Source organism: Lepisosteus oculatus, chromosome 9, assembly GCF_040954835.1.
Source record: "Lepisosteus oculatus isolate fLepOcu1 chromosome 9, fLepOcu1.hap2, whole genome shotgun sequence".
Lineage (NCBI taxonomy): Eukaryota > Metazoa > Chordata > Actinopteri > Semionotiformes > Lepisosteidae > Lepisosteus > Lepisosteus oculatus.
In genome coordinates, this window is record NC_090704.1 from 1,998,062 (window position 1) to 2,013,863 (window position 15,802).

General features: G+C 46.4%; 1 protein-coding gene across 6 annotated transcripts in view; it reads left to right on the forward strand.

Annotated features, from left to right (window-relative positions):
• Positions 1–15,802, forward strand: part of LOC107078345 (guanine nucleotide-binding protein G(I)/G(S)/G(O) subunit gamma-12-like) — a 59,253-nt gene that overhangs the window by 12,933 nt on the left and 30,518 nt on the right. For 3 of the 6 annotated variants that reach the window (XM_069193908.1, XM_069193909.1, XM_069193907.1), the window contains exon 2: positions 13,368–13,427. The exons of the other annotated variants lie outside the window; for them this stretch is intronic. The gene's annotated coding sequence lies outside the window, so the exon portion shown is untranslated. The remainder of the gene's footprint in view (positions 1–13,367; positions 13,428–15,802) is intronic. 6 annotated transcript variants of the gene reach the window in all.

Sequence of the window (15,802 nt, forward strand, 5' to 3'; positions counted from 1 at the left end):
TTTCACCAAGATGTGTCTCTTCTGTAAGAGGGGGTGGCATTCAGTTGAGGTTTTTTCGGTTTTAAAAAAGGCGCTCGGGCGATTCTGGGAGGTTGCTGCTCGGGGAGAAAAGGGTTGAGGCATCCTGCTGTCCTGGCACCCATCCCATGGGCGTCGCGGCTCCGAGATCCGGCTGGGCAAGCCGAGGCCTCTCCCAGAGAAATCCCTCCGAGTTTGTGCCGATGGGTTTACAGGGACAACTTTGCGTTTGCTGGGCTCTGTACTGAAACCACCCCCCTCGGGCTGCGAGTGTTTGGACGTTTGTGCCGTCAACCAAAATTGAAACGACTGCCTGTCTTGAGTTTTATTAACAGGATTGCAAAAATACCTTGCCAAGATATGTTTATGTGGACAATAAGAGCCTCGTTGTCTGGATGGCCCAGCTGTATGACACTATGCACTGCTGGGCCATCCAGACCTAACTGCTGTGCCTGGGGCACAATTGTGTCTTCTGTAGATTTTTCTGTATTCGTTGAGGCCCAATTGTTCCTGAGATACTAATACTTTGTGTGATTTTTTTTTGGAAGACTGTGTCTTGCAAGTAACATGCGGCGAGTGAAGCTTTCCGATGAAATAGGACTGTTCTGAAGAAGGCCGAAACGTTGTTTTCTTTCTTCTTTTTTTCAGCATGGAATAAACCTATTACTTGTTCCTGTTCTGAAGAAAGTTTGTTTTCATTCTGGGATTTGTTGAGTTTGGCCTTCTGACAGCGATCGTATTTTGCACTTACACAAGGAAGTGAAAGGAGGCTTGAGTTCTTGTTTACTTGGTTTTGAATGTGAAAGTGCAGGGGAAGGTCAGTCTGACCTGTTACTGACTAGTGAGGCTGCAGGCCTCAGGCCCCAATTACTGCCTTGCCTTTGAAGTAGTATTGATCTCTTGGCCGCGGTAATTTTGTACTTTAAATGTTCACTCAAAACTGCATAACGTCAATAAATGCCCAATTAATACATCTATTAGGAAGCAGCAAAGAAGAGATGAAACGGTGCTCTACTGGGTTCAGGAAACAGCAGTCTCTTAGGTGTTTAATAAGATTTCGTAGGGCAGATGCACTCACTGCTTTATTTTATGTTGGATTAAGTTGCTATGGGAACTGAAGAGCATAAAAAGGCATCTGATGATGTTTTTGTTAGCTCTCAGGCCTGTTTCCCTTTGGGGAAAAGGTGTGCTGTCAGTATAACAGGAAACTTATATGGACTTATTTTGTAGGGATTTATTCAGGCACAAATTCTCCCAGCTGAACAAAATTCTCTTCCTCGTTTTGTTTTGGTCTGTACCGTTCTGTGTACTAATTGGCCCCTGTTGGTGTTTTAAATCTTTACCGCAGACAGTGACCTGACATTGATGGGACAGAGATCAGAGAAACGGAAGCTGCTTTTGATGTTTGTGTTCCCCTCTCTTTTGTACATTATTGAGTTGGAAAAAATCATCACGTGGTGATCCTCTGCCCTGATGCTGAACAGTCCTGTTCGTTTGCTACCTCTGAGGAAGATGTGGTGCTTAAATCCTCCTTAAATACTCAGCCCCATCCCGAGTATCAAAATTAAATATACGAAGTACAAACAAGTGGTCTTTGTACTTTACTCATCACTGGGCTGTGATGCTTCATGAAATGATGTTTTTTTTAAACTTGTAATCGTAATTTTTTTGGGTGCAATTTCTGTACTTGTATTATGCTAAATACCTGTGTCAGTTTGACTTTTTCCCGTCGGATATTGTGGAAATTGTGGAAATAAGCCCACAGGATGAGAAGTTTCTCATCACCCCACCCTGAGGGCCAGATTTAAAGGAGCATTTTGTTTTGCCAAATCCAGAGTTTTGCGCTGAGCCTCCTGCCTCCGAGAGAGCCCTTTTGGAAACGTGCAGTAGGACTGCACGTTGATGTCCTGAGTTTCGTTTGCAAAGTGATTTTTCTGAGGGGCTGGCCGGAGTGCGTGTGAGACAGGGCAGAGGGGGCCAGCTGGAGGAAGTTATTTCTGTAGAGCAGTGTGATGCCTGATGGTGATGACGTTCTTGGTTGCCATATGGAAACCGTCACACAGAGACCCCCCCACCACCCACTGGCTCTGCGTGTGCCTGACGTGTTTGTTCTCCCTGTGGGTGACGCGTGACCACCGCGGTGCGTGGCTCAGGGTACTAACGGGCAGGTGCAGGAGTGATCTGTGCTTCTGGCCGTCTTTGATTCCACAGATAAAGCCTCCGAATTAAATTTGACATCCAGGGGAGCTGATGACATGAGGTGGCAGCGTGAGAGAGAGAGTATTTTTTTTTTGTGCCACTGTGCTGAGCAGATTGGACCTATCACTCCTCTTGCTTCTGTGACATGTCCAATAACGTGGCTCCTAGCAATTCGGTTAAAATGTGCTTTATGATGTCTACAGCTTGTGAGATCTTAGGCGTCCTTGCCGTATACTCACTCTAGCTGGATTTTAGTAAAGAGGCTTGACCCTGTTAGGAGATGGATGTTCTGTGAAGTGTCTTGAGGTCTCTGGTCGTATCTGGAGGTGTAAGGCATGTTCAAGACCAGGCTGAAGGAAATGAGGACCCTTTTCAGCAGTTGACTGTCTTTGGCACACAGTTGTTTAATTTGAGAGACAAGGCATCATTTTCTCTACATTCGCTATATTAATCCACACAATATGTGCGAACTATAAAATGTTGTTATGCGGTGACCCACCAAAGTATTTGCTTTAGAAATCGTTGAACTGCATACCGCTTTAAAGAGCGTCGGTTGAAGAAGACCGATCTTACACGGTAGGTTGGAGATGTCCGAGCGCCGCGGTTCAGGAAGGATAGTCAGGAAATGCGCTTTCCAAAGGGGCCTGGAGTTTAAGAAATGTTTGCAAAGCGTGTTCAATGGTTAAACATTACGCATTGCTTTTAGAGTTCAGGTGGTGCACTAAAGCAATTAACTTCTCTTAGACTAATTATGGCCTTTGGCTTTAATCTTACTGTTCTTTATGTGAACAGCACTGACACTAGTCGGAAAGCTCTTGTGCACTGGCCAACTTATAATTTCCTGCCGGTTTTTCCATATAGGAGCTGTTACACACGAGGCAGCGGACTAGTGATGTACTTTTTCTCCTCGAAGCGCCACTGTCTCGAACCTCGGAAGATTTCCGGTTGGCAGCTCACCCGGTTGGCCTGGTAAAGCATGTCGGCGTCTTAACATAAAGGTTCGTCCTGCCTGCTAGTCCGTTTTAACAGAAACTGTAATGAAGGCTGCGTGCCTCGGTGAGGAAGGGGAAATTAAAATTTCGGCATAGACTTGAAGTTTCCGTTACAATCGCCTGTTCGGTACCCAGGGAGGAGAGAGAGCTGCAGGGCCTCAGGCTGGAAGTTGGTCATTCTCTGATGTGCAATGATTCTTGAACATTAGACCATGTAGTCACGGCCCATCACAGTGTTTCCTGGGGTCTCTCTCTCTCTCGCCGAAGCTCAGCCAGCTGTGACAAATGACCTCCTGAGTGACGTCACAGGCCTGTGGAGAGCGGAAGAGATCCGGCTGTCCCTGAGGACATGGTGCCTGTATCCGAGTGTATTTTGGGAGGCGAGACATAAAACTCTTTTATCTTCCCAGCTTTCCAGGAACCCATTGTAGGAGAAAAAAATGGCCATCAATTTTGCTTCAGCAACATTTCATATACTTGGCTTTGTTAACGTAAGAATAGACTATTATGGCTCTGCCTTTTGCGCCTAAAGCCTGGGTTTTGATGCCATCATAGATTACCCTTCAGCCATTTTTGTGTACTGAGCATCAGAAGGAACTTGTTTGGCTAAAGCATTTATCCAAAGCACTTAAATTTGCACCCCTTATATGTCTGGAACGTTTTATTGTATACGCCGGAGTGATGCACAGTGCTCAAATGTACTACAGCCCTAACCCATCTGCGGTTTGAACCTGCAGCCTTCCGATTGCAAATCCGGCGCCCAGAATGTTTTTCGGCTTAGTTTTGATTAATTTTCTTTTGTGGTAGGCTGCGATTCACTTGCTTGAGAGATTTTCCAAGCTGGTGAGACGTAAGTGCCAATAGTCCGCCAGTGATAGCCAGGATTTAGAAGACCATGGAGTCGTGGCATCCTGCCAAGATTGATGGAGACATCCATGTTTGATGCTGTAAGCAGTTTAGTCATTGCAAAACTTCGCTTGTAGCGATTGATGGTGGCTAACTGCATGGTCCCATTCAGAATGCTCATGTAACAACAGCTTTCTTGCAGGGTGAGGATGTGACTGTGATGTCATATATGCCCTGGTCACCAGCCTTGAGCCCCCTTGAACGTTCATGGGATGAGCTGGGGGTGATTTAGTGCCTTGTAGGAGTCGGAGACCAGTGAACAGACACATGCTTGTTCAGTATCGATAAATGGGTGCATTACCTAGCAATGCGCACTGTGCGTTTCTGGCAGTAGAATTGAAAAGCATGGGGTGGAGTGTCTCATTTGCTGGGCCTCCATATTTGTCCTCTATCAAGTGTCATATTTGCATGTCACATAAACAGGCTTTGCCTGGGGATTGAGGAACGTGTCTTCAAGAGTCTGAGATTCTCGTCGCTTTGCCCTCTGGGGGAGGGTGAAAGGAGACATTGCTGTCATTTCTTAAAGCTTCATGTTGGTAGAGAATCGCTCTTGGTTGATAGAGTGATGCAGTTAAAGGGAAGTATGGTAGGCAGACAGGAGAAGGTTTTAGTGGTCGGGATCATTGGCAGGTCCTGATATAATGAGTAAGCTGAGTAGAGAAGCAAAAAAAGTTTTGTTTTTGAACAATCGTCCTAACACAGCAGTATTACTAAGATAAATGAGTCTTTTGTAAAATTTTCATGCTTCACGATCCCTTCATAGTCCATTCATTATTCATTTGAACATGTGCTCTGCCAATAAAAATGTGGTTCTGTTTTTTTTTTTTAAACTTGCAGTTCCTATTTTGTGGCTGTTCAGTACTTCTTCACTGCCGAAATCTTCTTTAGGAGATGGGGAAATTGTTTAATTTTATTTGAGCACTGATCTCGCTTTGCCTTCCACAGCAGTGTTGGCCAAAAGCTTTTATGGAAGGGCACGGTGCTCTGATTAAACCCCTGCATTCTTGCTGAAGTGCTGTTTGAAAAGAGCTGGTCGCCTCGGCTCGGTTTTGTTCTCAACCGTGTCTAAACCAGGAGTTAGCTGTTCAACGTACCATTCCACACAATCTACTCTTTTCCTTCGGAATTAGGAATTTACCTTGGTTAAATTAACATTACCTGTTCCAGCTTCATTTAAAGCTTGCTGCTCTCAAAGTACTAACAGCGCAGTGTGAAAAGCAAAACCAGTCTGTTTAATACATGGGATATGAGGTATTAAAAATGAGAATTTGACTTTGGGTGCCTTAGGTTGGCTGTTTTTACTTGCTTCTGTTACTTTCTTTTTTAAAAGCGGTGCATAGCTCTCTTATCCACTCCATCAATAGAAGGCAGGGTTGTTTTCCAGATTAATGGGATGTTTTGCTTGCGAAACCAACGAAAATTAAAATTGAGCCCATAGCCCGTTCACAGTCATTTCTGTCCTTAATGGGGAGGGAGGAGGGGAGAGCAGGACCGCGGGGATCAGTTCGCCAGACTCGTGTCGCGGGCGGTGAATGCCGGTCTCAACGGCAGACAGTGCAGAGCGGAGCTGCGCTTCTGGGCTCCTCACGAGGCACAGGGTTCGACTCCTCTGCGCTGGAGGCCGCTGTGCCGAAGCTGTGCACAGCGCGCCCTTTGTCTGTGTGACGTGGACGGACGTCAGCGTTCCCGGGGAGGGGGTGTCATGGATGCGTCAGGCACTTAGGCAGGCTGTGTGGCATGATCCGCACAAGACGCGCTTGGGAGGGTCTGCAGCTGCTTGTCCGTCTCCCCCGCCCCAGCAGGCTTCCCCTCTCCACCCCCCTCCAACCCCTCTGGCTTTGAGGATTCACCCCGAGCTGGGGTCACGGGTCACGGGGAGGATCGGACCGCGTGTTGGGAACCGACCCACAGACCCGGCGTCTGCCTTTGGGGGGGGGGGGGGGATGAACGTCCGAAGCAGGTTGTCGAGAGGCAGCTTCTCTCGTCCCGTCTACTGAAACGTGCTGGCAGCGGGTGACATCAAAGGAGAAGTCAAGGGGCCGGCAGAAGCGAATTGCACACTGAAAAGCAGAGAGGGGGAAGTGTGGCGCTTTGGCTCTGGGGGGGGTTCTCGAGTTGCCTCTGTGTGAAGGAGGCTCCACGGCAGAAGAGGGTTTTCACTGTGGCTTCAGACTCGGGACTGATAAATGTGTCATTTCCATGTGGGGTTCAGAATCTCAGTATCGGTGCAGAAACATTTCTTGCCGTGTGTAAAAAAAAAAAAAAAAAAAAAAAAAAGACTGTTTTACATTAAAGTCCTCAAAGCGCCTGTTCTTGCAAACCCGAATTGGTGCCTCGCACAGTTAACGTCACGGAGGTACTCGAATGCACAACATTGCAAGCCACCTGAAACAAAGACCCACAGTAGAGTGACATTTGTTGTTCTTGTACCGAGAAAGTGCTTTAATGTTTCTTATTTATTTCCATAAATAATGCAGCGAATGCATGTTCTAAAACGGTATGAAAGACGTTATTGCCCGCAGTTGTTGATTTCGGATGTAGGGACTCGGGGAGGGTGATCAGCCTGTATCCCTCAGCTGATCTCAGATGCGTTCCCTGAGGCCAGGTGTTTCATCTCTCTGTACAGGGAGATAGGGATCATCAGGGCGAAGCTTGCACACTGTTGTAACTTCTTAGCAGATGTGAATCCCGATAGCGTTTCTTTTAATCAGCAGGTCTGATAAATGGGCATTGGTTACCACAGCTTCAGAACATTTGCCTAGCTGTGGCATTTTTTTTCACAAGGTTAGTTTAAGATAATAGGCTGGATGTTTCTCACCTTTTTCAGATGGTTTAAAGCATGAATTGTTCATCTGTAGCATTTGTTCAATTTATGGAATGGGCTTTTATCCCATGTAAGATTTTTGTGCATGCCTTTTCCACACCGATGCCCTGTTTCTTGTTTAGATTTTTTGCGTCAGATGTTGGTGTCCCTTTGCCAAAGGAGAGGAGATGCTGAGGGGAGAGGTCAGAGCATTGGAAACTGAATTAGCCTTGAGCAGTCTGAGACAAGTAACGCTAACTGGGATCAGCAGCTGTGAATCTCATGGGCTGCATGTACGTAAGCAAAGAAACACAAACCAGTAGGGCTAGTAGTCAACCTGGTTCAAGGTACACAAGCTAAAGCATTTGGATAATGCTGGTTAAGATTTTTATTTTTCCATGCTGTAAAGAAAAATATTCCCCTGGACTGAGAGGAACAGCAGTCTCTGCCAGACTCGATTTTCCAGATGACGTTGGTGCTCGTGCCGAAATGAATTTTTTTTTGCTGATGCAAACAGAACTGAAGGAAACACCTTGTGGGGTTCTCCTGTTTCCTACGAAACTTCAGCTTTGTTTTTCTGTCCTTTTACAACCTTTTTTCTTTTTGCTTGATACTGCAGGCGGGCTTAAAAATTAGCTTCTCCATCTCTGTACCTAGTGGTGCTCTTTCAAATGCGATGAAAACCTGTGGTTTTCTAGGTGTTTGCTTTGGGGGGGCGGTGGAAATCCTGATCTTTTTTTTTTAAAGGTTTTATAGATGAGGAATGGGCTAACATGCCACATTCATTTATTGCCAGAGTGGGGTTCATCCCAAGACCACATCTTCCCAGTGCTGTGCGACCAGGATGAGTGGTCGGAACAAAATTGACCTGCCAGCCACGCGTGTTCTCCAGCGGATCTTCCGAACCTCCGAGAGAGCACGCTTTTTCAGGCTCAGCGAGGCCATCGCCACATCCGACAACACGGGAGAATTTTAAGATTTCCTCCTCGTTCGGTAACGCTGTGGTCTGTTTTAGAAGTGCCGGTGGTGGTGGGGGGAAACGTTTTCTAGGTAATCAGAAATCTGTTTGTCACTGGGGCGTTTAATGATTGTCCCTCATGCCGGTTGCGCCCTATCAGTGCTCCGTCACGTTCGAGTGAAGAGGTCGTGTTGCACTGAGGTGGAGTTTGAGCTGGGAGGATGTGACTGGACGGTACAGGTTGATATCCACTGTGTCGGAGTGGGGGCAGCGTGGGGGAGTCCAGTCTGCCGTTTTTTCTTATTTCAGCTCCCCATCATGAGAGTTTTTAGCGCCTTTGTGCGGTAATCTTACATTTCAATCCTGTCCTCCAGCAGCAGCGCGTTTCCCCTTCCCCGCGGACAGGTCTGCGAGCCTTGGAGGCGGAGTGGAGATCAGACTGGCGGAGACGAGCTCCGGGCGCCACAGCCAAGGAGGACAGGAGGGGAGCGCTGTATTAACTTGTTGCTTGGCAACTGCTGGAAACCGCAGGCGGCAGAATCTTCTCCCTTCTGGAAATGTCACGATAAGAACTTGTTCGGGGTTCGATTCTGGCGAATGTGGCTGGTCGCGAAATGAATCCGCCTTTGAGTGACAGCACACAGTATAGTGCATCCATTAACATTGCCATGGGGGTGAGATGTCAGTAAGCACTGGTTTTTGAAATAAGCACTTTAAGAAGCGTTTAAGTAAGCACTGGAAATATATATGCAGTGGATTTAAAAAAAAATAAAGTAGCACTGCTTTAAAATTGAGTTCGCCTGAAGGGGCTTGGAAGCATTGTTCTTCCGTTTTCTTTCACATGAATGAATGCCTGACTGCATATGCATGTTTATACACTATATAGTCATACACATGTATAGGTTGCATTCTGCTGATGGGTTTCTCGTACTGTACTGTGAATTTGGTATGACTTTCCTCACCCCCTTGACATTTTAGCTTACAATGTAAGCTGTTTACATTGCAACAATTTCGACAGGACGTGAGATTTTTTTTAAAGGACACTGCCATAGTCTCTGGCGCTTTTGAATAAATACAGGAAATAGAAATGTTTGGACTTTGACAGCAGCATTTGTTCTGTTTGTGATCTACTTCACTCAGAGTGATTGCAGCTGTAGAGCCCTGGGTCGTCTCTGTGCCGTGTTTCATACCAGTTGCCTAGCAATCTGTAAACTGGCACAGCGTTTTAAGCCTCTATCTGAGAGTTTGTAATGAATTTTACACTTCATTTAGCAAAATAATGTAACGTACAAATGAAGGGGATCACAGTTAAGAGAAATGGGTCCATTTCTGTTTGAAATTTATAACTAAATAAAGCTTTTAATGGAGCCGTGAGTGTGAAAGAATTTGCTTATGCTTAATGTGAGACAATATATCCAATTTATGATGGCATCCGTGTCCTACATGTGTTTCATTCACTAAAATGAAAGAGATGAAGCCCTTTTCTCTGACTTGCATGCAGAAAGAATTGCAATTTTTCCCCCATTGTTAGGGGACCACAAGATAATATTAGTTTAACTACTGTTTGCAACCTTTTAATAAGATTTATGGAAGCGCTGAATTTTTGTGGGTTTTCCTGTAGTGGTGATTTTCTCTCCAGACTTCAGTATGCCCTGCTTACATTGGACAAAGCCCATTTTCAACACCCAGCTTCAATGCAGACATTGTGCACACATCTGTACTATTTGAATATGCACTAAAGAAGCACGTGCTTTCGTCCCCTCGCTGTATCATCTGCTTCATTCAACACAGAGGCTAATTGATCAGTTCCCCCTGAACAAATGACCTTCTCTGAAGATGCTGGGAGATTAGGGCATACCATGTGTTCAGAAAGCCTTTGAGTCATTGAAGGAGACGGAGCTCCTCGGATGGGAGTGTTTCATAAGGCAACAGACTCAGGGATTCTTTTCCTCGGCCATGTGCTTTCCAGACTCGCTGCCTGGGAAGGCTTTCTGAACACGCTTGGAGGCTGAGAACGCAGGGCAGAGTGTCTAGCGTGCAGCATCAGATCATTCCCCCTCTTCGCATCCCTTATATGTGAAGGTATATACCCACCCCACCTGGGTCACCCTGCTGTACACCAGGGGCACCAACACAGCCCGTGGAGTGGAGAAACGAGACATGACTTCACCAGCTGAGTGAGGGGGGCACAGGCCGTACAACCCTGAAGTGGGATATGGCCAGGGCACTCAGGTCAGCACCTGTACAGAGCCCACAGTATTTACTGGCGAAGCAGCCAGGGCTTCAGTTTAGAAATCTCATCGGAAGGATGGCATCTCCGGACAGAACGGTGTCCCCCATCGCCATACCTGGGCCTTGCCTTAGAAAGCAGTGTCTCCAGGGAGAAGCGCCACCTGCTGGTTCTCTCAAGCCAGCTTGAACCAGCGGTCCCTCGGAGGTCTCCCTTTAAACTGCTGGCCAAGCCCAGCCTTGCTCGGCCTGTGAGAGCTGACAAGATCAGGCAGCTTCTGCTGTTCGTCTGCTTATTCGACTCATGTTCTTGTGTGAATTACTGGGACGTTCCAGTCATCCGGCAGGTTTCCTCACGTGGGTTTTCAAGTTGGGGGGGGGGGGGGGGGATTTTTAAACTGGTGAAGAATGACTTTTCATTTTATTGCTTTTTAACGTGTGCAAAAAATGCTAACCTGCCTCAAGATATAATGTGTTCAGAGGCAACGTGAGGAATGCATGACTTTGCAAAGCAGGTGGCAAATTCACTGAACATCTGGAGCTCCACGCTGCGTCCTTGATCCTGCAGACACCCAGAAAATCAGAAGAATCATTCTTGATTACTAGTTCAGGTGGGGAGCTGCGTCAGCAGGCGTAGGCTGCAAAGGAACAAGTAACAGGTTTATTCCGTGCTGAAAAGAGAAGAAAGAAAACAACAATTCGCCTGTGGAGCCTTCTTCGGGTGTGAGAGAAGACGTGTGCTCACTGCTCACACCCGAAGAACGCCCCTCAGCCGAAACATTGTTTTCCTCTTTTCTTTTCAGCACGGGATAAACCTGTTACTTATTCTTTGTTACTTCTACATTTAAACAGTAGTAATTTGTTTTCTGGGAACCTTCATGGACAGTGCTAATACAGTATTCCTTGTTTCCCCATGTATATTAATACAGTTGATCTTGGTAGTATTGCTAATTATATTGCTGTTCTCTGCCGGAGGCTTGCTGTGTCATGTACAGCATGGTTCTTTCCAGCTATGTCACTATGCGGAAGAGTCCAGCTCTTTGGGATGCGTCCCTGTGTTTAATAGCATCATAAACCCAGGCAACCTTTTTTTGTTTAAGCACAGGACAAGTGAACCGTGTGAACTAGGCTTGTAAAAAGCCTATCGGTGTAGCTCATAAACCTGAGGAAAATTAATGTAACTAAAAATGACCTTTCTAGATGAGCCGTGGCTCAGCCGCCTGTTCCTTCTCGACCTGTGGCAGATCAGTGCAGTTTTGAAGCGACGCTTTGCTTCATTATTTAAATATAAGTCACAGGGGGCAAGGCCTTCCTACATTGTCTTCTGCAGATATTGCTGCGTTTTTGGACTTAAACTCCATCAGGTGTTAGAAATGAATGCACATTTGCCACCCTGTCCTTGAGTAAACGGTGGGGAATGTATAAAGTGTTTTACACAGCACTGTGGACCGTAGGGTGTGAACACGCGTGCGATTACAGGCTAATGCAGTGAACACAATAGGCTTCTGTTTTTTATTTTCCTCCTCTGGTCATAGGTGAAGTAGAATTTACTTCTACCTGGAAAGTTTTTTTGGTGGCTGGAAAATGGCTTGATCCACACCTACTGGTAAACATATGATCTCAATGGTTGCGAAATGATTAAGCTTCATAAATAGTGTACCTTATAATGAATGTCTGTTTGTGCTCTCCCATTTTAAGTTTCTAGAAAATTGAGCCCACGTCCGTTGTATTGGCTAAGGCATGGGTAGCTAATTTGAAATGAATTTTGTCTGTTGTCGAGTTTTTAAGGTTGTATATAGTGGGTAGCTGGACATTATCAGCAGAGAGAACTCTTAAAAGCATATCAGTCTTAACTCCTTTAAGATTTAGATCCTTGGTTTGTTTTTACTTTGTCAAATACATGAATCTAAGGAAATGATTTTTTTTTTCCCCCTGCTTCGCTGTGTGTCACAGGCAGGAGTGAAAAACGAGCCTCTTATTTGCCTTGACTGGAGGCAGTTGTTTCCGAGAAAGAATGGTCTTGTTTCTGAGAAGTTCCTTGGGGTACAGCAGGAGATTTGAATCCGTCAGCTGAGCCGTTGAGCACGGCCTCTGTCTGCCCGTCCCTTCTCGCCTGCCTTACCGAATCGCCTTTTCTCATCCTGCCTCTCCGCCGCTGCCCGAGGGTGCGTGGAGCCGAGTCGCCCGCTGTGGTGCGGTATTTTCAGGATGCTGGAAGTCGGGGGGGCTGGGGCGCGTCTCTGCGAGTCTAAGCCTCAGGTGTTGAAGGAAGCGGTGGAGAGTTCCCCCAGTCCTGCAGTCGGTCTGCACCGGGGGCAGCTCGGAGTGCCACAGGGCCGGGGGGGTGGATTCCCTACCTGCCCTGCCGTCTGCAGCCCTCCCGCAGTGGAGATACCTGTTCAGAGAGGAATGTGGAGAAGAATGCGTGTAAATAGCTCTTGGTGACAGAGGAAACAAAGCACAGCAATGCAGCATTAAAAAAAACAAAAAAACAAACTGGAAACACCAGATCACCAAAATGTGGTTTCAAGTGACGAAGCCCACCATCAGTGCTTCCTTGGGATTTTGAGATATCAGGTGTACCGTATTCCCGTTCTTCACGTCTGAGTAATTTTGACCATTTTGGGGGAGCGCTGGCTTAACGCGGGCTCAGGTAGGCCTTTGCTGCCCCCTTGTGGTCAGAAATGGAAATGTAGTAACAAGATGAGATCAGATCACTTTGTCTCACCCTGCAGCCAACCCTGCTTGAAAGTACTGTTGGTGTTTTTCCATTGTCTTACAGCCTGTAAGAACATCACAAAGATTATAGAAAACACAAAGCCATCAGATCCCTCTCTCTCCATAAGACAGTAATAGCTAAGTGATTCAAGGGTCTGTCCTTTCCTTGAAAATTTCCTGGGTGTCCCATTTCTGCTGTTATGCTTGGGGAAATTTCTACAAGTGCTATATTAGCACAACAGCAGGTTAACATTCTGTGGGGCCATGGGCAAGTGGGAGCTGTCCTGACTGTACAGTTTGCCGGTGTTAATAAGGGCGTGAAGGAATCCGCTGGTGTGCCAGCGCCCAGGCGATGTAATACACTTCTCTAAAGGCTTGGGAGGCCTTAGCAGGCCGGCGCTGTGACAGTGTTGCTTCACACTGGGGGCTGTACTCCAGGCAAAAGTAGTAATAGTTCATGTGTGATTCAACATCCTGGAGCCTGTATACATCTGCTAGAGGGAGCTCAAGATCTGTTCCCTTTTTTTTCTGTGCTTTGTCTCAGATCCCACGTTCAGACCGAGGCAGAGACGGTTCAGGGTCACCACCTTCGTCGCTACAAAAGGTGAGGTTTTGTTAACTCGTCTCTTTTGATTGACTAATGGGCTGGGAGAAAGTCTGTGCTTAAAAAAATGTACTGTGCTTGTTGATGGCGATGCCTTGTGTAACTTGCTTTCTTTTTCAACTGCTTCATTTTACTATGAAGGAAAGACGCTTTGATTTTATTTGCTCTAGGTACAGCGGTGTGACCTTCTGTCTTTTTCCAGCCTTGATGAAGTTGTTTGTATTGCACCCAGTACTGTTGTGTTTCCTGAATGTGGGTTTTTGTTTCCATTTTATGATTATGATTGAATGCAGTGTTCTTACAGAAGTAGCTGTTGCCCTTGGTCTACAGGTTCTAGCCAGCAGTCCCCTTTCCTGCATCTAAGCCATTCTGGCATGCTTGCTGATCTTCCAGAATAGTTTTTATGCAGTATGGTGCAGTGGATGCCACAATTAGCTCAGTGCAGTTATTCCTCTAGAGTTTTTTTTTGTAGTTAACCTGCAAAGTTTTAAAAGAAGCATAAGAACTCTCTTCTTGCAAGCAGTTAAGCAGGGCTTTTAACTGCAAGTCCTAGTGCCTAGTATTTCAGTGTGGGTCCTGTCCAAAACCTGTCAGTGAAATTACTTCTGTTACCATGGGGGTTGTGGCACAGTCATGTGCTGCCTAGGTTTACCTATCGGATGTTCCCCTGGGACTTAGTGAGAGCTAGGGAGTGGTTACTACCAGTCCCCTCCCTGGGGTTTATATCTTATTCTTTAAATTGTCAAGTGTTATTTTACCTAAACAGCTACCTAACCGGCTGTTAAGAGGTGACATACCTGACCTTTTTTGCAAATCGCGGCCTTTTTCTCTATTCATTAGTAGTCTTGTATGATGTGTTAGTTGATTCTGCCCTCTGGTGGTTAAGTTTGACTCCATGACTAGGATTCCAGCTCTTTTGCTGCTGTGCCGAATCTGGCCTTTCCTGTGTCCTCTATCTGGATAGAGCCATTTGGCCAGGAGGTGCGGATCTGGACTCCTGTCCTGTCCAGTTTAATTTAGGAGCCGGGATTTTCAAGCACAGGAAAATGGCTCAGTGTGGGCTGGCCTGGTAATACCCGACTAGTGGATCTTGCTTTTTCTTGAATGGTCAACAATAGAGGAAGACCCAAGTCAAAAGAAGAGTTGTTTCAGCTGGAATGTGTTTTTCTGGAGGTGCATTTTCACGTGCTCCCACCCGGCTTTATTCCTGCATGCAAATCGTGCTGAAAGTGCTTGGCTGAGATCTTCCTAAATGCTGGCTCATCCGCGCAGTTCTGCTTACCCAGCGCATGATCAGCATGGCAGTGACACCAGAGGCGGGCTTTGGTGTGCCGGAGAGGCTGCGCTTCCGCTTCCCGGTCAGCAGAGGGCGCTGGCCGCCCACGCAAACGCACTGGCACCCTCCAGCCCGCAGTCGGCCTGTTGCGCCTCTTTTTCGACCTCTGTCAACCTGCGTGCAAGGAATTCTAAGGGGAGGCGTTCGTGAACTACTTGTTATTGGAGGACGTTATAGTCATTGTGTTAAGAGGAGTTATTTATTAAAGTAGAAAGCAGCTGTTTCAAAAGAAACCGAGGCTGTCCATCACGCATGGAGCGGGACGCGGTGTCCCTTGCTCCGAGCACTTTCTTAGTCTTGTTTTACTGGACGCTAGATGGCGTGGTTGCTTCATTGGATCTTAAACAGCACACACAATACTGTACTCCTGAAACGTTTTACCATTTGTTTTGAAGTGCATTAAAGAATATTGGTCGCAGAGTTTTTAAATTAAGGGAGAAAACCTGTGATCGGATTGGTGTCAAAAAAAGGTTCAGCGTGTCGGTAATTGATGTTAAGGGACGGTAGTCTTTTATGGCACGGTTTTAGACAAAACTCGGTCTGGTGTAAACTTAATTTGGTAAAGAGTTCGTAAACCATGAAGCAGAACCTGCAAATTCTAGCACAGAATGTATAATTAAAAGCATCTAAAGTGAACTTCAGAAAAGTTTTTTTATTTTATTTTCCCACCACATGGTTGTACGGGCCCCAGTATGTTTTCCGCCTGATCGAGTCTGATGCGTCTGTAGACCATGTGGGCTGTCTGGCACTGGGCTCCCAGCTGAGTCACGCAGTGTTAAAAATAAAGAGGCTGCTTGTGTGCAGGTGCCTGGTTTCATCTCGTGTCAGGAATAAATTACATGTGCTGGAGTGTCTATTGTGCCTGTGATCCCCTGTAATTGCTGTGGAAGTGTGTGAGCAGAACTTAACCACTGCCATGCTGACTGCACAGGTGTCGCACAATGGCGCTTTCTCCAGCTTGACAGGTGCGCTGAAAGTCATCTGAACGAGCTCTCTATTGTGAGTTGTGTGGGATGGGTTTTTGTACAGATGGTACAGG